The sequence below is a fragment of the Haliaeetus albicilla genome, chromosome 13 (assembly GCF_947461875.1).
Source record: "Haliaeetus albicilla chromosome 13, bHalAlb1.1, whole genome shotgun sequence".
Classification (NCBI taxonomy): Eukaryota; Metazoa; Chordata; class Aves; order Accipitriformes; family Accipitridae; genus Haliaeetus; species Haliaeetus albicilla.
Genome location: NC_091495.1, coordinates 41,036,327 through 41,062,764, shown reverse-complemented (window position 1 = coordinate 41,062,764; position 26,438 = coordinate 41,036,327). Strand labels below are relative to the sequence as shown.

Here is a 26,438-nt window from a genome sequence, read left to right as displayed (position 1 = left end):
TGAAGAAGTACCCAGATACCCTTCCACAGAGATCTTGCACTCATCTATAGATGGACATTCAGGAAACATAGCATGCATTAATTAAAATGGTCAAGTTACTGAACATAAAAGAAATGTCATTCAGAAGCGAAGTATCTTTTATTCACTGCAGTTTAATCCTCCTTCAAGGATTAATGTCAACAACAGAATTCAAATTCACTAACCACCTTATCAGATTGGTATTTACCCAACTATTAAACATTTATGATAACACCAAAAGCCTGTATCTAACTCTTTTCATCCACACACCTCAAATTATTTGTAAAAGAGGTCTACGCATCATTCCCCTCGTGACATGATGCCAAGGGAGAGGTCTGGGAGCACACGGGAGAAGTGACTTGCTTACTATCCCACCAGAAACATGTCAGAGAGAATCGGGAGCAGAGGCCACTCTCTCACAGCCCGCTCCAGCTATTTATCTACTGGGGTACAGCGTCCTCGAGGGCTCCAGTGGCATTATCCACTTCCACAAATTTGGAGTCAGATGTTTAAGACACTGAAAGCTGAACTCCTTATTTTGTATTAACCAAAATAATGTCCTTTCCCCTAATCGTAACATTGATTTCTTTTCAAGCAGCAGCATGTGCCTTTTGTTTCCCCAACAGATTTTGCTTGCATTGCACTTTTGAAAGGCCAGGCATGTTTTCTCACAGAAAAATACACAAAGTTTCAGATTTAACACAAAAATTTGGAGAAAAGCAAAGAGCAAGTGAACGTAGAAATTGTTTAAATGTAAATCCTTTACCCTACCAGCAAGCTACAGCGGCAGCCACCTTTCTCAGCCAGAAGGACAAGGAGATGGCGTTTGCACAGTTGTTCTGAAATCTGAGTGCTCCCATGACTCCTTCCTCCAGCCCCTTTTATAAAAGCTTAGTCAGAACTCCTCTGCAATGAACGCAAAGCTCTGTGCTGTACCTGCCAACTGCCAGTGTTTGAAAGGGAAGCACTGTGCAATTGCAAAGCTCCCAACACTGTGGCACCTCTGATCCTTATTTAATTTCCAACCATTTCTATAATTTAGGATCTTGCACTTCGGGTTAAAGGACGCACTCACGTTTCAGATAGGAAGCAGCAAATGCAAAACTATTTCTGAAAGAAGAATCAACCGCTTCAGGAGTTAAAAATACCACAGTATTTACGCACAAGTAGCTTCTGTAAAATTTTCTTGACAGAGAATTCCAAGCTACAGATATATCTTATCTCCTTGTCCTCAAACACATTATATTATATTCTAAGCTTTTAAGTTATGTGGCTATCTTCTGGTGTTGCATCCTGGAAGACAGAGGTGACAAGCTTTAACTAGGTCACCCGATTCTATTTTTATTAGTAATTCAGCATCACCTTTACATAGCAAATGTTTGATTTCCACTCACAACAAATGCTTGTTAAATCCTTATTTGGTGGCATTTCTTGTTTTCTCGCTGCCTACTCCTGTTACTATATAAATAAAGTCCAAAGCAATCCCTCTGCCAATGGCGGATTGTTCCATGCAGTATACAACACAGCACTTGTTCTGAGCTACATTTAAAGATTTAAACAACAAGGGCTCCTGCCTATTCCCTTGAGAGTCTATTCGCAGCTTAACAGGTCTTTAAAGCACTTCCATTTCTGACAGGTCTGAATTTTCAGCTGGAGGTTTCTGTTTTGTTTGGGGTTTTTTTTCAAGCTAATTTCTAAGTCTTAGAAAGTGGGAAATTCTGAGGAAAGCATCAACAAGACATTAACACAAACAGCTGGCTACAGTATTGACAAATGAGGTAAAATCTGATACAATGAAGGATTTACTGAAGTACCCAGGTGCAGAGAGTGAAATGGCAAGTGAGAAAGGGCCCAGAGTAACCATTTGTGTAGAAAAGTAATCTACCTCAAAGGAAACAGGAACTCGGTGAAGATTATTACTATTTTACACCATAATGTTGTTAATATTGATTCATTTCTGCACAGATCAAAGAAAAACTCTGAAAGCCAGAGGTCTCTAATACTGCAATGCCACTGAGCAATAACAAGTTAGGTAACATTAACATACACACAAAAAAAGATGTAATTTTGCTGTTGTATTTGTTCAGGTTCTTCTTCAAGGAAGATATTTGCTCTAGGCTCTTTTGATTTTCTGTTATTATTAATTCCTTATTAATGGCATGATGATAGAAGCATAGGGAGGCCTTGGGTAATAGTAAACTCAGCACCTGTCTCTTTCAGCAGACAAACACTTTTCTCTCAGCCCGTACAAACATACCAAGAGATCTACACTTCTGAGCTGTGACCTATGGCCAGGCTTAAGTGGGCATTAATCCTTACACAGACTAATTAGAGCTGGACAAGATCTGGACTCTGTAGGGTACAGATTTAAAAGGGTTTTAGGTAAGACACTGCGTAACTTAAAAGCATGTTAGCAATATTTTTCTCCTATGACTATTCAACATAGTAGAAACTGAAAAGCATAAAGCTGTGAATGTTATTTATGGTGCATTAAATACTCCACAAATCTCCAGGTTTTTCAAAATGCATAACATCTAGAGGTAACACAGGATCTAGCCTATTTCTGGTTGCCCCCCCTACAAAATCACTCCTGACACTAGAAAAATCAATGGGACTTTTTGGCATGTTCGCTGTGCGGAGCCTGTTTCAGAACCATCCATATTGCATGTGGCTTTTAGGACTGAAAACAACTGAAGAGTGGGAGTAGTACTATACCTATAAGCATTCCTATGAGACAGAGAATGTCTAGCTTCAAATCTGTCAAAAGCCAGGGACACATACCATATATTCACTTAAGAAAATATGGAATATTTTGGAATATATAGAATGGTTTTGTCCTAGTTGGTATCTCACCATGCTGTCAGACCTGCCAGAGCACCTGATTCTGTAAATGACTTTACATCCAGCTCGAGAATTTCCATACACAGAATAAGGAATCTTAAACCAAAATAACAAAAGAAACTCTAGATATATAAACAAAATTTCCATCAGTTATCTAAAGCAATTTCATTTTGCACTGCATGAAACCCCTTCTGAGTTTTTAAAAAAGACCCAAACACTCAAAATCCAGAAAGAGACACTACAACAGCCAGTCATTACCAGAGTCGCTTGGATGCTCGCTTACATCTAAAAGACTCAGATTAAAACAACATCTTTCAAAAGAAAAGAACACAACAATAAAAGAGTTGCAGAATGAATTACATCATATTTCTTCCTGGAATTCTGAGTTGTCCTAAAAAGCCAAATACTTCTGAAGGAAACTATTTCTGATGTTTCACTGGTAGGCATGAATACCTTGCCTCCTTTCTTAAAAGCTGCTTTTCAGCTTCATGTTTTCACAACAAAATGTTTGTTTTCTCTTAATTATAATTTTCCAGACCATTTAGTTCCTAATATGGGTTGCTGTCATTCTCATCACAGAGGAATAAAATAGGAAAAAATCTTTTTCTCTCCCCCCCCCCCCCCAATGTTATGTACACAGACTTTGCTCATTAAAAAAATCTGACATGAATTCATGGATTGTATGGCAAGAAGGTGGTCACTACATATCATTACAATCTGATTAGACAAGACTATTTTCAAAAACATCTCCAATCCTGTCCTGACCACTCACTCATGATCTCACAACATCCTTTCCTATGTGACAGCATAAGTGTTTGTTTGTCTGCATGGTGAATTAGTTTGGGTAATGAATCCAGTTTAAAAGCAACTCAAGAAAGTTAATAAAGTAACTGTTTTTCAGTTGGACCAGTTCCATAAATCGCCTCACTCTTATATGAACAGCTATGCCAGCATTTAGTTTCAGAGGTTATCCGTGGCACTTTTAGTTAACCTAACTGAAGTACCATCAAGAGGGAACCCTACGTCAGTGCCAAGGACACCATCTCCTCTTCCAGGGTGGCATTCGGACACGTTAATCGGAAGGTAGTACTTTCCCTGCACACAATCCCCTGCTTCACCCACCGTACCTGCCTTCTAACTTACGCAACAAATAAGGGAGAAACCCTATAGACCATAGCTTTGGTATTTGTATTTCATATATAATGACAGAAGGCAAAGTATCTGCAGGGTGCTTGAAGTTGAAGCTCAGTTACCTGGCATGGCAGATAACGTAGCAAGTATGATTCCATGTTTTCAGAGACGCCTGATAGTTTTTTCATTACTTAAAAATAAAACTCTCTTTTTTGCTTTTCTTTATGGCAAAATGCTCTCAAACAGTAAATAGATTTCTTACCTAAAGTTTCTTTGAATTCTCCTCTTTGTGCTCATACCACTTTCTCACTGCACGGATGACCGAGAGTTCTGAGCACTGAACAATACTATTTCTGAATGCAGCATAGCCACTAAGAATATATTTCAGAAGCAAAAAGCAACACTGGTACTCTTCGAAAAGAAAAAGAAATGTTGAGCCCTGCACAGCCCCAAAGAGGTGATGTTCCACAGAGGCACTGTACCCCAAAAAAAGCCCATTTGTTGAAACTCCCTTTTTTTACCCAAGGATTTGCAAGCACTTTTTAATGCTGGCACGTATAACCTATAGTACACCCTTTGTAGCTATATTTCTATGTTCCATTCTACAGGAGCATCAGGAGGTGAGAAATACCGTCATAGCTACGTAAGTACATGGTGTATCTTGGGGCAGAGCTCTCAGCAGACAAACTTTCAAAAAGACTCAGTAGCTATCAGGTGTTCTTGTTCTCAACAGTCTTCAACTCTTTGTGCCTTCCTAACAAAGACGTGACATTTTGAGTGGGCGCTTCTAAGCACAGTACGCTGTTCAAAGTCTATCTATAATTCAGTAGGCCCTTGGTCTCCTATGGGCTGATCCAACTCTCACTGAAGGTCAGGAAGAGATTAAATCACTTTTTTTACAAACCTAGATTCAGGCTTCTGCTAGGGCTACAGCTGAAGTGACGGATTTGCTTCCATGATTCTGGAAACCGCGATGAGCGCCAAACCCAACATTTCTTTAACTGAATGGAGAATAAGCTACAGATAGAATCACTGCCCACCATCGGCGAGTCCTCTTTTCAAGGTCTTTCAGTCTGGTAACACAGTGTACAGCAAGCACACTCCAGCGCACCACTGACGCCTGCCTCCTCTCCAGCTTCCTAAAGCCCTTATGTTGTTGAAAGCCACCAGAAGATGCAATGTTGACAGAACTAATGGCTGGCCAAACAGATGGCGAAGAAAAGTTAATTGATCTACTGGGGCAGAATGAGTTGGCCTTGTTGAGGAGAATATGCAAAGATCCATAATGAACTTTCATTAGCGATGGAGAAAGTTCTGTCACACGCACAGATTCTATTATGTGCATTTCATGATGCAAATCCAAATTTCAGCTTAATGACTTCTTGTATCCAGTTCAGAAAACTTAGCTCCTTAGAATTACTACGAAAAATTATTTTATAGCATTTCCTTTAGTTTTTTCCAAAGTGAAATTTCTTCTGCGTCTGCCAAGCTACCCTCCCTCAGTAGTAAAACCATAATTTTTACACTGAAGAACAAGACTATTTCCCTCATGCTCTTCTGGGGTTTGGGGTTTTTTTTAAAGTCTATATAAAAAGGAAAAGCATTTCTGTGTTTTGTTGCAATAGGTCTCCGACAGGAGAGAAAGAAACCTCAAAGAGGGATGCTCAAAGAATCAGGAAATGGAGCATTGACAGCAACATCAGTGTTACTCTGAAAAACATACCGCAGACATATCCACATTGAAAATCACAGGACATCGTAAGTCCCCACAATAATTAAAAAAAACAAAAACAACCCAACTGTTAGGAATAATTAAGAAAAAGGATGGTCAGATAATTCATGTAATATTCAATTCTAGGGTGGTGGGGTTTTTTTTTCCAGAGCAACATACTAAAAAAACACATGCAAGATCAAAAGAAAATGCTGGAAATCTGAAGCAACAGAAAAAAACCACCTATATTCCTACTAATATCGTTATTCTTCCAACCTTTGAGGAATTAAACCTACAAACTTGCCTTCCACCATATCAGGTAGAGTAGCAAACCCGTTGTAAACAATTCAGAATCTTTAAAGGAGAGTTCCTGTACAAGAGCTTGACTCTGCAAGAGTTCTAACTTGCTCCATCAGCGCTGGACCATTTGCCACAGGACACTCCCCTCCCTCCTACTCAAAGTAAGATTAAATGCAGCCCTTGAGCACACAGAAGCAGTTCAAAAGCCCCTGCAAGTAAGGAAGGTTTGGTTATTTCCTTTTTTTTTTTTTTTTTATATTTTTTAGACCAAGATGATGACTGCTATAATTGTACTGCTGATCAGCAGAGTGGATGTATTAGCTAGCTGAGGTGCTAAAAATATCAGAAGGATATACTTATTGCAGGATAACTGTGCAACACAGCCTACTGTAGCAGATGCTGCTATAAACCCTGGCTTAAGTACACATATTTAAATATATCACATATCATGTACACATGTATTTAATGATAAACAAATTTCTCTGAGGTTGGGAGATTTGAATTTGCCTCCAACAATTAACACGCCTCTCTAAACCAAAAGACTACAAAAAAAAAAAAAAAAAAAAAAAAGAAAGAAAAGCTCTATCAGACCGACAGGAACATTTTGCAAAGATAAAAATCAACAAGGTTCTGTATAAAATTCATTCTATCGAAATGAGTTTTTAAATAGCTACACATGGATTAGTAAAATAAAAGCCTTTCCAATAGCATTACATAGATAACATAGAGTCTAAGACTTCTATAGATAGATTAGACATTTCCATAGCAGGGATTTATAAGAAAGCCCCAATGACACGTAAGCACCTGAGTTCCCACTGTTGTTCTCTTTTGGATTATAGGAGCAGGTCTGCAGAAGGCTATTGTTGGCTGGAGAACGCAAACACTTCACTTCAATGGCTGTTAGTTGCACCCAACCAACCTACTCAAGCAATACGCTCAAAGACCCCTTTCTCTTCTTCTCTCCTCCAACCTGCGCTGTGCTATAAATAAGAGTTTTCAGAGCCACTGTTTCAAGCAATGAAATTGCAGAAAGGCAAAGTGAAGAGAACTCAAAGGAATTAGGAGATGAACTTTATTCAGATAAAGATGATACAAATGAAACATAATATTCCTGTTTGCTCCCATCTCTTTTCCATTCAACAGAAAGATGACTTGTAGGGCACACACCACCCAACTGGGCTTTTTTTTTCTCCCCATAAGAGGATGTACAGTGTTATGGTCAGTACTCCAGGAAGAAGGTAGGGAAGAAGAAAATAATACAATCACTACAAGAATTAGATTTGTATAATACATAATTAGGAACATCGCTGGTGGAAAAAAATATTAAAATATATGTCATCGTGTATAAAATCTTCCATTTCTTGGAACCAGACAGTGCTTCATTTTCCAATATAGAGAGACAACAGGGACTCTGCTTAAAAGCTGCTCATCACCCACAGCTTTTACAGATACCGCTCTGAGGAGTATTATTAATCCATATGCTGCTGTGTGCAGCACAGGGCTGAGTAACTGCTCACTTCAGTGCTGCTTAGCATGCTAAACTCCAACCTCACAAAAAAGGGCCATTATGTAGGATATTTGTGAATGCCAGCAGGGTGCATAAAACCTCAGAAACAACCTAAATACAGGAACCATAAGGCAGGGAAGAGAAGAGAGCAGTGATCCAGATACTCGTGTTTCTGGCTCTGGCACTTGCTGTAGGTGACCCTTATGTAAGGCAGTTCATTTCTCCATGTCCCCACAAATCTGTAGCATGGGAGCAATGATGCCAAGTCCTTCAAAATCCACTGATGAAAAGTACTCTTAAGAGGTATTCTGAGATTACTGAGGAAAAGGAAACTTTATTCTAGGTCTGGGATCAGCTGCTCATTTGTAGTCAGCCCTCAGCACCACTAAGTTTGCTGAACAGAGGCACACTGATCTGTGAGGCATTCGCGCACTTTTTAAGACCAGTAAGTAACATTATAACCATCTTCTGACCTTCCACATAACACAAGTGACAATTTAATCTAGTAACTTCTGCAGTGAACTCGACAATTTATTTTTTCATAACACTATATATATTTTATCCAAACTGTCATTCAGGCCCTCAGAGCTGGGAAAACAAAGACAAACATTACAGAAAAGTTTACGATTCCCTTACTTGGAGGATTTCCACTCTGCCCTCATTGGTTTTGGCAGACTTACTGTTGGGAGTTTTTCTTCTTCTCCTCGGTTATAAATATTCCATGCAGACTTTTTAATTAAAGCAGCATGTTTGTTGGCTGAGACAGAAGTAATTGGATACCCCCTTACCATTTGGGCTTTGTTCATCTGGATGGACTTACACTAATATATAAGCATCAAATCTCTGCATAAATAAAATGGGGTATATTTTATTGAATTAAAAGTTTAATTGCTCTTACCAACAGGTGTAAATCATGGTTTGAAAGCAAAACAAATATTTGATCTGGTCCTCCCTTTAATTAGCAACAGATGAATTAGCAACTGAAAGAAAATATGCACTTTTTAGTCTGCTATTGTCTGGATTTAAACTGATCTTGTAAAATGCTTCATTCAACATGAATTTGCTTATAAAGTTGCCCAAATTAGTTCCAGAAAGCACTGAGGTCTCACTGAACCCTACTTCCACATAAGCAAAGCATAAGGAACTCTACAGGGAAAGATGAAGCAAAAAAAAGAGAGGCAGAAAGGAAGCAAAATAGAAGCAAACACAGAAGCAGCATTTTAAACATAAGAGATTATTAAAGCAGAAGACTTCATCTTTTTAAGGGCTCCTAAAAGAAAAAAAAAAAAAAAAAATTAAATGGAGGCTCAGACTTCACTTTTCCAATTCATAAACTTATTACTGGGAAGAAATCTTCTCCCCAGACTACATCACCTACTACATCACAAGTGACCACATGCAACATGGAAACTTTCAACAGTCTGCAGGAAGTAAGTTAATGGATTATTGTCAAGAAAATTCCTCATTATCATGAAAACCTATCCACATATTGTCACTTCAATAATACTCCAGCATTAGAATGCTTACTTCTTTATTTCTTGTATATATTTTTTGCCCTGTTCTATACACATTAGTTTTATGGTCATATTTTTCCAGTTGGTGGGGGCTGGACGTTCCTAAATGGTTCGCACTTAGCAGCTGCTTTTGGGACACATGGCCAGGATTTTAAAGACGACAGCACTCGAAAGACAGCCAAAGAAACCAGCGCTTCGGAAAATGCTGATATTTATTTCAAGGTAGAATTGTAAAAAAGTTCCCTCAGAGAGTAAGAATCATAGCTCTAATTTCCTGCCTTCGAGTCTTAGTTTCTGACCTTCTTCAGAAAATTTTGTGTTCTTCCATAAAAGAGATGCCTTCTTTCCTTGTGGATACCCAATTTATTTGTATTTCTCAAACAAGCTATCTCATTTGCTTAGGACTCTCCCAAAACACACTATTTAATCCAAGCTGATTTTCCAGTTATTGCTGTCTTGTCCACAATTAGTTGTGCTTTCCATGGATAGAGCTGATGTTTCAGGATTTGCCACTGGTTCCTATGTATTAGCAAATGTATGTCTCTATCTAGAAGAAGGGGGGGGGGGGGAAACCCCACCAACAAAAACTCCCAGCTTGCCCTTGTTGCCAATTCAGCTTTTTAATCTTTTGATTTAGTTAACTGATTTACAAATTACAGCAATCAAAAGAATGCATTGATTCTATCAAGCCATTTAACACCCTGCCCTACTCGGAAGACTTTGGGCACTGGATCACATCCAGTCAGAAGAATGACGACACTAAATCACTCTAAATTTCACATCCAAAATAAACTGTAAATTAAAATGCCAAAATTAAGGATTTCTACAGCACATTAAGCGTGGAATGCCTTAGCTATGACTCTACCATCTTGAATTTCAGAACTGGGCACAGACCCAGATTTCACAAGTGGAGGTACCAACATGCTGTAAGCAAATAGATACAGTTTTCATCTACTCTTCGAGTCTACTGCTCTGGGTTTAGCCTTCCTCATTTATGCCCACCTATAGTTCTTACAAACTTACTTCTCCTGGATATCTAAAACCTCTATACTGCACCAACAATCTTAATTCTGTTCTCGTGTAAAAATACACATATTGGGGTATAAACACTTATATATACACACCATTTGGTTGCTAGAACCTCCTGTTTTGCAAGCTCTTGCCACCTAACTATAGTTCTACCTTGTTCATATCACAGTTGCCCAAGACCACTACTTTTTTGCTTATGTTTCTTAAATTTACCCCAGTACTTCCTATATTATTCTAATGGATTGTTATATATTATGTACATCTCTGATATTTAAAGTCCTGAACACACAAGTATTCAGAGTTCAGAAAGATAAGCACATGCATATATACTGGTAGGCTGAAGGTTTTGGGGGTTGGTTTTTTCCTTATTCTAGGGTTTCTATTGAGTTGGGGGGAGGTTGTTGTTGTTTTTTGGTTTTTTTTTTTACATTTCTCAGACTCCCATGTTTTATGTAACTATTTTCTACCATTACAAAGAGATCGTTTTGCTGCTGTTATTTTTTTTCCTCTTTCTTTCATCAAAGATCTTTATGCCCTGAAGAAACAACAATAAGAGGAATTTGGAAAAGACACATTTGAAAGGCATTCTTTCTATAACACAGACAGACAATTATGATATACAAATTTATCGCTCAGCCCTCTTTATTCTGTACAATGCCTCCAATTCACAAGACGTGCTCAAGTTTTAAGTGCGATGATCTTCCAGCAGTTTAGACCCCAACTGTTTCCGTTATGACAGGCAAGCTATAAAACGCTGCTGATGGATAGTTCCAAAGGGCAGGTGTGTGCTGGATGCTTAAATTTACACTAAGTCTCAATAAGAGAACAACAATTCCCATAGGCCACCACCTGAGCCACATTCAAATAAGTTACCTGGCCCACAAAGATCTAAGAGCACTGCTTGGCGGTTCATTATCCTCCTGTGCATTAGTCCAGGATACACAAAATGTGGTCTGGAGTTGGTATTTCATATGCAAATGTGTGGTGACTTTCTGCATCACTGGCAGAACGAAGGAAAGAAAAGCAGCTGTTGAGGAGACAGCATGTCATATTATTTATTCATGAGCAACTGGATGGAAAAATAGATGGGCCTTCCACTGTAAAACAGTAAGATAAATGTAAGAGTAAGGGATTACATACTGTATTCAAAAAACTTAGCTTAACATTGATATATTGGGTCCTCTAAGTCAGTCTTATAAGAGCCATATAGGAACCTGAACTTGGATTTATGCTGGCAAATGTTTACAGACAAAACTGGCTTTCAAGGGAAAACTGAGTACTCATAGTCATTAACAAAATGCCATCAACAATTCCACTTTCCATGACATGATACTACTGGTTTTCATTTAAAAATTAGTTAACGCTGCTCTTGGAAACAAAACACAGAAGTCAGTGGCCCAAAACATCTTGACAGCCTTATAAATGGAGTGTTTTTTTCTTGACCCAAATGCAAACTTACTCCTACAGGAGTCACTTTGGTATGCCCAAAATTCCTAATATCCTGGACACGATTTCAAGTTATATAGTACCCTTTTACATTGCTGTGACAGTGCCAGAAGACGTGAACAGCAATGTGAGCAACCCTTCTGAGAAGCATCTGATTTCACATTGTTTGAACTACTTGTATGTGTTGATGCCTTCTTACTCATTGTAAAAGGCTTTAGAGTGATCTGTTTGCATTCCAATGAATCCTAAACTTCAGAATACTTTTAATTTTGAAACTGTTCTATTTTTAATCTAAAATCTGATCAGATGGCCACAAATAGTCTCATTCTTCTCACTATTTTTTAACCTGTGCCAGGTAAGGTAGTCACAGGTGCAATGGCTTTTTAAAATTATCCATGCAGCAATACAAATCTGCAGCAATTCGGAGTGTCAGACTTTCTTAAAATATTTCCTGATGTGCAAAGATGATTTGACTGGAGTAGGTCAACTCAAGTAATTAAGGACTAAAACAGACCAAAACATTTATTAACCAAAGTGAGTCATCTATAATAGACATCTTCTGATCCATAATTACTTAACATATATGGGCAAATTTGCAAAAGGTGAAAATTTTAAAAAAGAAAAATGAGCAAGATTATCATTTGTGCCAGTGCTCCTTTATACCACTCTAGCAATGCAAAATGGATTTAAAGCGGGCATAACTGTACACCCATTTAAAAAAAATCCCATGATAAACTCAAGAGTATGTATAGAAATTACCACTTGTACAAAATTATGACCCTAATGTGCATTATAATACTGCGCTTGATTTTCAAGAATCAAGTATCTAAATTCTGAATTTAGACTGTATTTTCATTTCTTTCATTAGCAAGTTCAATTCCCATGGAAGGTACAAAACCGATGAACCTTAAAGCTAATTCAGCTCCAGTTTAGTTAACTGAAGCAGAAGAGACACCTGAGACTGAAATGCTGTATACTTCCTAAAAGAGAACAAGGCTTGGAGCTGGCTGAACCACTAGACTCTTTTCTCGCAGGAGACCGAAAGAGCCATTCAATTGCAGCACGTTTTGATCATTACCACTGTGAGTCCAACCTGATCTCGTAACCCACAGGTAGAAACTCTGATTCCATTATCTGGCCCCTGCACTGCTGAGTATGAATTGAGACTGTGTAATGTAAAGGATGATCTCTATTTCATTTGTGCAGCAGGGAAAAGAGGTCAGGGGAAACAGAAGCAGTAACACTGGCTGACCATCAACTCTCCTCCCTTGCACAAGAAGGGGAACTGCTCTATGCCGGGAAAGATACGGGTGTAGCAGTGAGAGAGGACACCATGAGCTGACCCTGGGTCGGCAGCAGAACAAAACAAGAAATGAAGTCAATGCCATGTTGTGAAAATAGCAGAAAGTGACAGTGATCGCTAAAAGGCAAGTATTGTCATCAACTCAGCCTCCTCCTACAAGCAAAAAACTAAACAGATTTAAGTTTCCATCAGAAATGAAATTAGGACTTGAACTAATGGCTGTTTTTTCCATTGCCATATTGCTTACAGATCATAGACAGGATATTGGTAGACACTTGGTCAATGAAAGAACTTCTATCCCTGCAGACAAACAAAAGGGGGTAAAAGAAGGGGAGGAAGCATACTGGGAGAAAACTGTCTTTGAACAAATAACACACCAGATCAATACCAGAGGTATGACTAGGACTCGTATGTCCCGTTCCCCAGCTCAGCACTCCACCCGCTGGATGCTCACACATTTAGGTCTGAATTCTGGCTGCAAGCATGTGCACATACTTCAAACTTTGTGTTTGTTCAGCAAATCTGGGCTCACAGGCTAGTGTCATCTTCAGTTTAATTCTTACCACCGACCTAAAAAGCATTTCACAGAAAAAAGCACATTGGAAACCATAAAAATTCATGTCCTTGTTCTCATAATTTTCTCTCAGTGTTCCACCCCAGGCAAAGAAAATTATTTGGCTTTACAACGAATTCTGCTGCAAGTCAAGTGTTATTAAGGGCTTCTTCATATTGTTTATCACAGGAATCTAACTTGATGTCTTCCTGAGCACTCCTATGAATGTTTGTTTATTAAAAGGTACAAGTGTTACTACAGCCCTATAAGCATCATAGTGACAAGCTCTCTCTTTACCTTTACAGAATAAATAATATGAGACCAGAGGAGAACCACAGACATTACCTTGTTTGACAGGAGACCGTGGCTTCTACGCTATGCAATTAGGGATGCAGTCTTAATGTCATATAGCAAAATAAAGCTAAAACCACAGTGCCCATGGGGCTAAAGAGCAGCAAGTTATTTTAAGGTACTGTTATAGTAGGTACTATTCTCCAGTGCCTTGCCCTTACATAGTCATTTTTACCATGCAAAATGAGCATACACCGCAGCTAATGCTATGAAGCAGTGTTTTGTAACTGGCGCTTGCTAGGGTTTGAAATATTACTATGAAAGCCTCTTTATGCAAACAGAAATCCCACACAGGGAAAAAAATGCAGACATGTATCTCTGAGGAACTCTGTAGCCTTGGCAATTCACAGTAGTGCCACACCAATAGGTTTTGTATTATTTCTTTTTAACAACTGATTTCAAAGCACTTAAACTTAGACCAGTGTCATTAAACCCATTTCATATCTGGTGATAAAAGCAGTGAAGTGAGGGACGAAGACTATTCAGAAAGCAATGGCAAACACGGGACCTGCAAGTTTCAGTCTAGTGCTGTAGCCCAGAGCCTATAAATAAAAACATCTGTAGTGTCACCGATAACAACTTTGGGACCTTTGAATAATGAGCATTCTTAAATAGCCATAACAGTATTTCCTTCTTCTGAATCCAGATATTAGGCTTGCCTTAACTCCTCCTATTAAAACACATTCCCACACAGACTTTTCCTGAAAGGCATAAAAGGCCGCAGTGCTAACGCTGGTGCGGTGTCGATTACCTTTGCTCGCAAGATTCATTCCATGTGATCCTTTCCTGATGAGCTTGTAATGTATTAAAGAAACAATTCCAACTCTCCATAAAAAAGAGAGCAAGTTTCTCAAAAAGTAAGAGCACATTATTTCATGAGCAAAAAAAGAGAGATACAAATTTAATCTCCAAAAATTAGCATAACTTTCCTATTATTCTAGAGACTGCTTGATTAAATTAGCCTATATCAGTTTTAAAAGAATGAGATATGAATTCTAAAGAAAAAGAGCTTAAAATTGAAATTCAAAGAATAAAAAACCTAACAGGGATGCATAAAAGTGAAAAAACACAGTATTACCCATAACAACAAACATCATGTGATCTCATAATACAAGACTACGTGTCAGTCCACCCAGCAGGGGGGACAAGTCATCAGGCTTGTGCTCTGACCCATTGAGACTGCATTCAGTCGGTGGTACTGGGGAGTCTTCTTTCTTAACAAACACCCTGGTGTCCTGACAGCTTGCAGATTCACTATAATACTCCAGCTTGTTCTTTCTCCCGGGTTGCCTTCTTACTTGCACTAGATAGGTGATTTAGAAGATCAGTCACTCAAGTCCCACACTTAACAGGCAGGTGAAATAACGGGAGGCTTACTGGACTTTTCAAATTGCAAAGAAGAGTAGACAGACTGGTGGGTTGAGCTAATACTTACAACAAGGCCTTTCTCTAGCTAATGCTTGAAAAATACTTGATAGGTACTGCAAGACAATAAAGGTAGAACTTAAGGCTGGTCAAGTAAGAGTTCTTGTTAGTACTTTCATGTAAAAGATGCCTTGAGTACCATACTGCTATGATTTCCTTACCTGGGTTAAAGTACAAGAAGTAAGAATAAAACTCTAATTGTTATATGTTTACACAAACATGACTCTGTGTGTAAATACACTGAAGCACGTATGTGCTTAAGATATTAATAGAAGGTTTGTCTACATAGTATAGCATCAGTAACCAAGAGTGAGCGCAGTTTACATTGCAAAGAGAGAAGACCTTTCTGACCAGAAACCCACACCACGGTAACATCAGGCTAGTAATTCCCTTTGAAAGAAGGGGCACGCTAGCTCAGTCTTGGCTCTGTCTCATTAAGTCCACACTATATGGTGCAAATACAGGCTGAGAACAACTGATCTTGAAAGGTAACAGGAGAGGAGTGGCAGTATTTTCTTCACTCTAAACTATACTAACATTTTCACTGCCTTGGAATAATCTATTGCCCTTCTTACCCGTAGCAAAGTTCACAACCCACTGATCGAAACAGTGATCTCTCTGATCCCTAATGTTGGTTTTGGTAATGGAGAGAAAAGATTTCATTGAAGCCATATTCCAATTAGGAACTGCAGTTATCTGAACATAAAAGATCCAGTAATTTTTGCTGATGCAATCATTATTGCAGAGACTTAATTGGCCAGAACTGTCAATGGCAATTAAATGCTTACAGTTGGGGCTCTCGGAGGCTCAGTGACTTACTGCGTGTTTTTTAAAGCATCCCATTTGTTCAGTCACACTAGATGACTGCGGTAGTGCCTGGAAACCTGAATTTTATTCTATGGTAACAGTTAAAATACCCAACAAGCAAATCTTGTATAATTGGTAGCTTTATAGGTTGCAATCAATTGTGTTATCTTTGGATAGAGAAATTATGCTTTTTGTGGGTTTTTTCACTTCTCGCTATGGGAGATAATTCTGATGGGAGACTGTAATTAGAACCGCAGTGAACCATTTGAGATTTGAAAGGTTGAAAACATTATCCTTCTGGGATGCTATACTTTGAGAGCACTTTGGCTGGTGGCCAAGCCTAAGCTTTCTTGAGTTCAACTCGTTGATGTAACCTCAAAAGTTTTACAAAAAGGAACCACAGACCTAAAACCTAGAGAGTCAAAAGGGTGGGACAGATGACTTAATAAATAGCTTGGAAGGCTGATGTAAGAAGTTGTCTCAAAAATCTTTCCTAGCCTTTTAAGGTCAACATTAGTTTGGGAAACAATACATGACATATATCACTTCCATATTATTTAGTATCTCTAACAGAATGGCACGACCACACACAGGTCAGGCTCCAGCATTAGATGTTATCCAAACATAGGGAGGCACAGTCACTTCGTAAGAACATCACACATCAAGGTTTAAAAAGCAGGAACAGATGCAGCAGGCATGATGACAAAGCTCATTTAAAAGCGTATGGCAGAAGTCTACGCTATTGTCCTTGATGTATCGCAGTGAGAAGACAACCCACTGAAGAAAGGTCTACAAGATACTGCCTCTCGTTACAGTCCAGCCATTACTTCTCACGCAACTTTCAGTGCCCACAAATACCTACCTCCACACACAGGTTTTGATTTCATCCAAATTAAAAATCCCTTCTTCATGTGAATTAGTGCCAGTCCAAATCCAAGAGAGCAAATCTGTGTTTTGGGAGTGGTGGGGGGCTAACAAAAGGTAAAGGCTGTTGCTGGACTGCCTGTTCCACTGATTTAGCCCTCCTTCTGCCTTCAGACAGACAGAACACCAAGCAATGATTCATCCAGTTTAGCCAATTATTTTGTATGACATTATAAAATGGGTACACACTCGGTAGATTTACGCATGTTAATACAGAAAGACATTTTTCCTGACATACGGTACACATTTTTCAACAGATTATGACTTTTGAATATTAGTGGTCATGAAACAACATGTATACTTCCACCTTACCTTCAGCAAAGACAGAGCCTCCTTGCAAACCTGGAAAAAAATATTCTATAGAAGCAGGATTCTTTTTTGAGATTGTTTTCTAATTCAAGGGCTTGTCTATCACAGGAAGTCTCTCTGATAATTTAGAATTTTTGTCATGGTGTTTGATACCTGACCACTGGATAAGAACCAAATCATACAAAACCTCTGTGCACACTACATAATCTTATTTACATTCTTACTTTTTAACAACATTTGATCATAAGCCACTGTACAAGAAAACATATCATTAGTGTAAGAATTGGCTTCATGCTAAAAGAGGAAAAAAATAAAAGGGGGAGACACGTCCAAAGATCTGTAAAAGAAAATAAAACCACTGTATAAATCACTACAAAAACAGGTACCTTTACTCTAGTCTGGAGAAAGCTGCACTTCATAAAATCTGACACTGTTACCTAGAGTCTACAAAAGGGAAATAGAAAAAGGAATTTGGATGCTAAATTTGCCCTTTATTTAGAGTCTGAAAATTATAACATCATAAATTTGGAATAAAACAGTCAACCTTCAGTCCCTTAGACTACAGGCATTCTGTATTATAGATTGTACATTAGATACTAACAATGTGGATGCTAAATTTGTCCTTCATTTAGAGCCTGAAGATTATAACTTCATAAATTTGGAATGAATCGGATAACTTTGGTCCCTTACACTACAAGCATTCTTTATTATAGATTGTACATTAGATACTAAATGTTAATATTAAGATGTATTGCTCTAGGAGTAGGGTTTTTTGTGCAGTCTTCATTATTTTTCACAGTTAGACAAGGAGCTTGGAAAAGGCAGCATGACTGGCTTTTTCACTGATACTTCCAGCCAGAGTAACAACAGGTAAGCGAGAAAATAGAGTAGTCTGACCCTCAGGTACTGAGCACTTGAATTGGAAAAATATTTTTAGCAAATCCTCTGGAAAGTGCAGTGCAGAAAGCATAAGGAGGAGGAAAAAGATGAATACCAAAACTTGTTTCAAACATGACTGAAAGCAAGGGCAAATATCTAGGGGGAAAAGATCAACCGCTTGCATAACTGATTTCAATTTTTCATGTGTATTTTTCTTTTTCTGTCTCTCTCTGGTTTTTGTTTTGGGTTTTTTGTTGGTTGGGTTGTTGGGTTGGGGGGGGTGGGTGTCTTTTTCTAAAAAAAGAGTTAAATATTGGAAACAGAAGGGGATCCAATTCCTGAACAAAAAATGAATTTATTTGACTTTTCATTTCAGTCACTAACCCACAGAAGCCACTATTTGGTCTCAGTTGCTCATATAGCTTCATTGATTTCCAACAAATTAAAGATACATTACTGAGAATCTGGTCATAGAAATATATGTGTGTGCGGTCTTATAATTGAAAAACAGCTACCTTAGCAAGAAAACATTTGACTAGAAAACCTGTACCTTAGTAAGACTGCTTCTTATAAGAACATAACCCCTGTTTGCACAGCTGGAGGTCAACAACAGGCTAACAAGAAGCATCTTGGCATCACATCCTCTGATACAACTGGATGCATTTCAGCTGTACTGTTAAAATATGTATTTTTTTAAAAAATGATGGAACATCTTCAGGCAGAGGTACACATGACACGAGAGCCTGCTCTAAAAGCTCCTGTGTTCAAAACTCCTGCAGTGAGGATGCATTCAAACCCAAGCCTCACGCCTTGGAGGTAACAGATCCCTCACCTACTGGGTAAACAGGATAAAATTCTCCTCTTTGTTTGCTGTGTAGAAAAATACACATACCTGAGCCAAAACTAGTAAGTGTGACCTGAATTTGCAAGTAGTTTCTTTGTGACCCATTTTGAATTTTTCAGAAAATATTTTGTAACCACTACAACCTCTACCTGGCTGTACCTGCCACATAAATAGACCGTGCTGCTTCACAGGCACCGCTAACACCTCTGCACACGTGGCTTGGTCCATTGCCCAAGCCAGCACGCTAAGGGAGTCTGAACAAGAGAGTCTGTGCTTAAAATCGTCAAGGTGTTGAGGAATAATTGCAAGTCATATCCAGCTGCCTTAATTAAAAACAAATCCATTGTATTCATTACAAGCTATGTCCTGTTTCCACAGAGGGAAAACAAGAAAGATTATAAACAACCCACTACATGGTACTTAAGAGAACAAAGCCTAAGAAACAGCAGAGTACGGGTGGCATGCAGTGCAAGAACAGGTTCTCCTGTACTGCAGCCACGCAGGACGGTTCTCACACCCTGTGCTGCTATCGGTGCAGACTTAGCAGCAGTTTCTCACAAGTACTTGTGGCTGTGACGTACAATTTTGCAGGAGGTAAAAGGAAGGCAGCCCAAAAAGCGAGATCTGCTGTGTAGGAGGAGATGATCTCGGAAGTGGTCCTAACATGTAACTAAACCGCTACAATTCCCGCTCCATGGAGTATGACACTGGAGCATATAAAACCAGTGGTCTAAAAAAATTCCACAGTGCTTCTAAATGTTAAAAATGAGACCCATACGGCTTGTGCGAGCAGATGAGGTAACCATACTGTGCAGGGCAGATCCATGCTTGCAGTTTCACACCTGCTGAGGCTGCAGCCACCATTTTTCTAGTGACAAATAGCATTGGATGTCAAGACTGAAAGCCTAAGGAAGTTTTAGAAAGAAGAAAGAAAATCAGACCTCTTTAAAAGATGTGTGAATTGGGGCAAACAAAGAAATGGATGCATCTTAAGTAAACTGTCATTTCTGGAAATACTCGTCTCTTCATGAAAGCATTCCTTGGCAGGTATCTGCCTTTCTTGCTCAAATCTCAAGTAAAGCAAATGCATTGTTTGCAAATTCAAACATCCAAAACTCTTTTGCCTCATCACTTGTAAGCTAGGTCGCTACCGAGACCTCAGTTTGAAGTTTGAGGGGGGGGGGGGGCGGGGGGGAAACATGAACCACAGGAGTAAATGCAATGTATGAAAAACCACAGAACAGACCACAGAGCTAACAGGATGCATCTTTGTAGTAACTATGGATTTTTTTTGAGCAAAATGGATGGAAAGAGGTAATGCTAAACCTCCCACTCAGTAAGCGAACAAAGTGTGGAAAGAAGACGAGAGATGTAGTACACGTCTTGTGAACTGATTTTTCTAGAGGTTAGAGAGAAATTAATTAGGCCTACAAGGGAAAAACTTCCACACAGTAATTAATGAAAACACTATATTTGGACAGGTTGCCCAAATAGTACAATAGCATTTGCAGGATTTTCAGATACGCAAGTGTATAAATTCTTCTTTGTGCTCTTGAAAATCTTGCCTAAAACGAGGCCAAAGGGACCATGCTGAAATCAAAACACTACTTATTGCACTAGACAATGCTATTAAAAAAAATAAACTAACGGTGTGGATAAGCTTATAACAGAAAATAGAAAATTAAATAGAAATATTAGAAGACACAAAATACAACCAGTTGCTCAATTTAAGTAATCTGGAAAAGAATTCAGACAAACAATCCCCTGCCCAAATTACTAGAAGCTAGATGCACTAGTCCTACATTTTCAACCACTAATCTGGCGATGTGAGTTTACTCCTCAAATAAGAACAACTTTTTGAGTATCAGATGTTAAAAAGCACAAAGTAAGGTACATTCACATTGCCTTACAAACGGTTTTCGCCCAAATGTTTCATTCTTCTACTATGACAGCAGATGATAGTGGTGAAATGCTCACTGAATTTGTAAACCAGGTGACTATAATGTGGCATAAACATGTTCATTATGCAAATCTGATTGCTTAAATCTTCAGATGTAGCTCATTTATTTGTATGAGACAGAAGATACTCAGTTCTTTGCCTTTCCTTGGCTAATTCACTAACAGATCTTTCTAGATAATTGTTCATACTCCACCAAAAGCTATTCACTTCTCAGTGAAAGAAAAAGAAAGCACCTTACCCTGCATAACAGTTCTGATAAGAGAAGAAAAAGTTACCTGGGGTTTGAGAGCTTGAATTTCACTTCCTAATTCAGTGGGATGGGTTGCAATGATAAGAAAAACATAAATGCCACATCTTTGAAATAGTCAGAGACCTTTTAATTTAATTCTTTGAATACCACTGATGTTGTGTAGAAAGAAACTCAACGGCTCTTGGAAATTGGAGGGTAGATACTAAATAATTGCATATCATAAGAATGAGGAAACAGGAGGACTGAGCTTAGAAAACACATCCTTAGAGGCAAAAAGAAGGTGGATGCTTAGTCCATCACAACAATATTCCATAACAAGACTATTCATCCTCTTGTATTTGTGGAGAAACTGGCTTCCCCTCTCTAAAATGAACATCTTTTTCTTTTCCTCCAAAATCATAACGTCCCTACTGAAGCCACTAGTGCCATTGCCATGTGAGTCTGCAAAAGGTGATGCATGTCGCAAACGAAACTTGGATGCTTCTGTAAAAATTTTCAACATATGGCTGCACACACAAGGCCTCTCCTCTCTACTGTTTTTCTCTTTCAAGGCAATCTGATCCTGTTCTTGGTGTTCTGCTGTGTAGTGGAAATAGAAGTATTTGTGACGCATCTCCTATAGGCCATAAATATATTGTTGTTCTTCCCTCTGTGCTAAGCGTAGGTGCTGACTCTGTGAAATCATTGTAGCTGGCTGTGAATGAAGCATGAAATGAAAAACCCTTGTCCATTCCACAGAGAGAATACTGAGAGTGCAATATCATTTATTACACTGTGATAAAGACTGTGCGCTATACAAACAAAGCAGCTGCTAGTACTTTGATATTCTCTACCACTTTATATTTTTACTCACCACATTATCCCCTTCTTCCTTAACTGGTTGTATTGGGTTTGTGCGGCAAGGTTTTGGTAGCGGGGGAGCTACAGGGGTGGCTTCTGTGAGAAGATGCCAGAAGCTTCCCCTGTGTCCGACAGAGCAAAGCCAGCCAGCTCCAAGACAGACCCACCGCTGGCCAAGGCCGAGCCCATCAGCAACAGTGGTAGCGCCTCTGGGATAACAGAGCTAAGAAGCGGGAAAAGTTGCTTCCCATCAAAAAACTGGAGCCGGAGAGAGGAGTGGGAATAAGTGAGAGAAACGACCCTGCAGACACACAGGTCAGTGAAGGAGGAGGAGGAGGAGATGCTCCAGGCGCCGGAGCAGAGATTCTCCTGCAGCCCTTGGGAAAGACCACGGTGAGGCAGGCTGTCCCCCTGCAGCCCAGGGAGGTCCACGGTGGAGCAGATCTCCACCTGCAGCCCGGGGAGGACCCCACACCGGAGCAGGCGGGTGCCCGAAGAAGGCTGTGACCCCGTGGGAAGCCCACGCTGGAGCAGGCTCCTGGCAGGACCTGCACATCTGTGGAAAGAGGAGCCCACGCTGGAGCAGGTTTTCTGGCAGGACTTGTGACCCCGTGGGGGACCCACGCTGGAGCAGCCTGTGCCTGGAGGACTGCAGCCCGGGGAAGGGACCCACGCTGGAGTAGTTCGTGAAGAAGTGCGGCCCGTGGGAAGGACTCATGTTGGAGAAGTTCGTGAAGAACTGAAGTTCATGGAGGACTGTCTCCCATGGGAGGGACCCCATTCTGGAGCAGGGGAATAGTGTGAGGAGTCCTCCCCCTGAGGAGGAGGATGAAACGGCAGAGACAACGTGTGATGAACTGACCCCAACTCCCATTCCCCATCCCCCTGCGCCGCTGACGGGGAGGAGGTAGAGAAAATCAGGAGTGAAGTTGTGCCCAGGAATAAGGGAGGGGTGGGGGGAAGATGTGGTAAGATTTGGTTTTATTTCTCATTATCCTACTCTAATTTGATTGCTAATAAATTAAATTAATTTTCCCTAAGTCAAATCTGGTTTGCCCATGACAGTAACTGGTGAGTGATCTCTCCCACGAGCCTTTCATCATATTTTCTCTCCCCTGTCCAGCTGATGGGGGCAGTGACAGAGTGGCTTTGGTGGGCGCCTGGCATCCAGCCAAGATCAGCCCACCACACTAGTTCAATGAGTCAGTTAAATAATACAGATCCACTTCCAGCAACTAACAACTCTCTCCTCAGAAATACAATGGGGCCTGATTCACGTAAATCCATTTTAACTGACTCATTTAATATTAGAATGAAAGTGCAGAAATAAATTCGATCAGAAAAATGCTGATATATAACATTTAGACCATGCACATAAACAGTACCTTTGTTTAAAACATGTTAAGTGCTATTTGAAGCTTTTCTTCAGCTATTCTTTTCCTACATAATCTGTTAGGATGATGTTTCATCTCACCTGTGTGGGAAAAGGGTAACTCTCAACAGGTCTTTTAGAAAATAGCTCCACATGAAGCAGTGTTCTCAAAGGGTGCAAAAGGCAGGTTCAGGGCCTGCTTCTCGCTGAATACAAAAGCAATCCAAGACACACCTGAAAACCAAATGGTAAAATATTCAGAAGTTCATAAGAAACATTATACACTAACAAACTTTTGCAGGTGTATTGGGTCTGGCTGAGATGGAGTTAATACTCCCCATGGCAGCCCTCATAGCACTGTGCTCTGCATCAGTAGCTAGAAAGGTGTTGATAGCACACCAGTGTTTTGGCTACAGCTGAGCAATGCTGGCACAGCATCAAGGCTGTCTCTCCAACATTTTTGCCCCCCCCCCAATGGCAGGCTGGGGCAGGGCAAGATCTTGGGAGGGGACATAACCAGGACAGCTGACCTAAACCAACCAAACAGATATTCCATACCATATGACGTCAGCTCAGATATAAAAGCTAAGTAAAGGGAGACGGAAGAGGGGGGGCATTTTGTCTTCCGGAGCAACCACTACGCGTACTGAAGCCCTGCTTCCCGAGAAGTGGCTAGACATCGCCTGCTGATGGGAAGTAGAGAATAACATCATTTGTTTTTTTTTCTTTGCTTTCGCGCGCGCAACCTTTGCTATCACTTTATTAAACTGTCCTTATCTTGACCCACGAGCCTTTTGTTATATTTTCTCCCCCCCGTCCAGCTGAGGAGGGGGAGTGATAGAGCGGCTTTGGTGGGCACCTGGCATCCAACCAGGGTCAACCCACCACAGTCCTTTTTTGGCGCCCAACGTGGGGCACGACAACGGCAGTTTTGCATTAAGTGTTCTATAGCTAGTTATTAAGTGGCAAGCTCTTGTGCAGGTCACGGAGCTTGTTAGCTGCTTGCTTATCTCTAGCTTGCTGAGTTTGGGAACATGTTAATGCAAATAATAGCTCGTGCAGTAGCTCTTGGGCCTGTCCGGACAGGACCAGATGTGCAAAATGTACTCTACACTGCAGCTGGGGATCATGGTCTCACCTGGAGCCTGTGGCAGAAAACACCAGGAGAAACCCGAGGTCGACCATTAGGGTTTTGGAGCCGGGGGTACCGAGGATCAGAAGCCCACTACACCCCGACTGAAAAAGAGATACTAGCAGCATATGAGGGGGTTCGAGCCGCTTCAGAAGTTGTTGGTACAGAAGCATATCTCCTCTTGGCACCACGATTGCCCGTGCTACACTGGATGTTCAAAGGAAACATCCCCTCTACACATCATGCAACCAGCGCTACATGGAGTAAGTGGATAGCATTGATCACGCAACGGGCTCGACTGGGGAAATCTAACCGCCCAGGAATTCTGGAAGAGATCATGGACTGGCCAGAAGGCAGAGATTTTGGAGCATCACCTGAGGAGGTGGCTCGTGCCCAAGAGGCACCACCATATAATGAGTTACCAGAAGACGAAAGGTGTTATGCTTTGTTTACTGATGGATCCTGTCGTGTGGTAGGGAACCATCGGAAGTGGAAAGCTGCTGTGTGGAGTCCCACACGCCAAGTCGTTGAGGCCACTGAAGGAGAAGGCGAGTCAAGTCAGTTTGCAGAAGTGAAAGCCATCCAACTAGCCCTAAACATTGCTGAACGAGAAAAATGGCCGGTACTCTACCTCTATACTGACTCCTGGATGGTGGCTAATGCCCTATGGGGGTGGCTACAGCAGTGGAAGAAGACCAATTGGCAACGCAGGGGTAAACCCATCTGGGCAGCAGCATTGTGGCAGGACATTGCTGCCCGTGTAGAACACATAACTCTAAGGGTACGTCATGTAGATGCTCACGTGCCCAAAAGCCGTGCCACTGAAGAACATCGAAATAATGAACAGGTAGACAAGGCTGCCAAAATAGAAATAGCTCAGGGACCTGGGTGTACTTGGTGGGTAATGCGGAAGGATGGGGAGACCCAGTGTGTGCCTCAAGGACATTTAACCTTGGGGGAAAAATAATCTGTGATGTGAGTTGTATGTTGTAGGAAGTAATGTAGCAGGAATGACCTGAACTGCAGAAGAGTGAACTTCGCAAGGAACCAGACAAGTGCATCAGTGACCCAAACCAAGCTGGTGTTGGGGCCCAACGATCGAACATACTGCTTCTCCTGTCCTGACCACTCATCTTGATGGATGGGGCTCAAGTCATAACCTGTATGTGAACATCAGGAAGAGTGGAAGAAGCCCATGGAATATCTATCTCTTAAAGGACAGGGGATAGTAATTAATAAGAATGTATAAATCCGTACGTTGGGTATAAAAGTGGTTTAAGTATGTAGTCTCAGTTGTAAGTGTTGGTGAGAAAGGATTTCAGTAATGAGAATTAAATACAATAGTATGGTTAGAAGATATCTGTATTAAGTTATGTGGAACCTGAGCAGGACGCAAATGGTATGGAATAAGGGGTGGAGATTGTATTGGGTCTGGCTGAGATGGAGTTAATACTCCCCATGGCAGCCCTCATAGCACTGTGCTCTGCATCAGTAGCTAGAAAGGTGTTGATAGCACACCAGTGTTTTGGCTACAGCTGAGCAATGCTGGCACAGCATCAAGGCTGTCTCTCCAACATTTTTGCCCCCCCCCCAATGGCAGGCTGGGGCAGGGCAAGATCTTGGGAGGGGACATAACCAGGACAGCTGACCTAAACCAACCAAACAGATATTCCATACCATATGACGTCAGCTCAGATATAAAAGCTAAGTAAAGGGAGACGGAAGAGGGGGGGCATTTTGTCTTCCGGAGCAACCACTACGCGTACTGAAGCCCTGCTTCCCGAGAAGTGGCTAGACATCGCCTGCTGATGGGAAGTAGAGAATAACATCATTTGTTTTTTTTTCTTTGCTTTCGCGCGCGCAACCTTTGCTATCACTTTATTAAACTGTCCTTATCTTGACCCACGAGCCTTTTGTTATATTTTCTCCCCCCCGTCCAGCTGAGGAGGGGGAGTGATAGAGCGGCTTTGGTGGGCACCTGGCATCCAACCA

The 26,438-nt window shown here is 40.5% G+C and overlaps 1 protein-coding gene across 1 annotated transcript in view; it reads right to left on the bottom strand.

Annotated features, from left to right (window-relative positions):
- Nucleotides 1–26,438, bottom strand: part of LRRTM4 (leucine rich repeat transmembrane neuronal 4) — a 576,595-nt gene that overhangs the window by 359,269 nt on the left and 190,888 nt on the right. Inside the window, exon 4 of the mRNA XM_069801084.1 lies at nt 23,417–23,548. The gene's annotated coding sequence lies outside the window, so the exon portion shown is untranslated. The remainder of the gene's footprint in view (nt 1–23,416; nt 23,549–26,438) is intronic.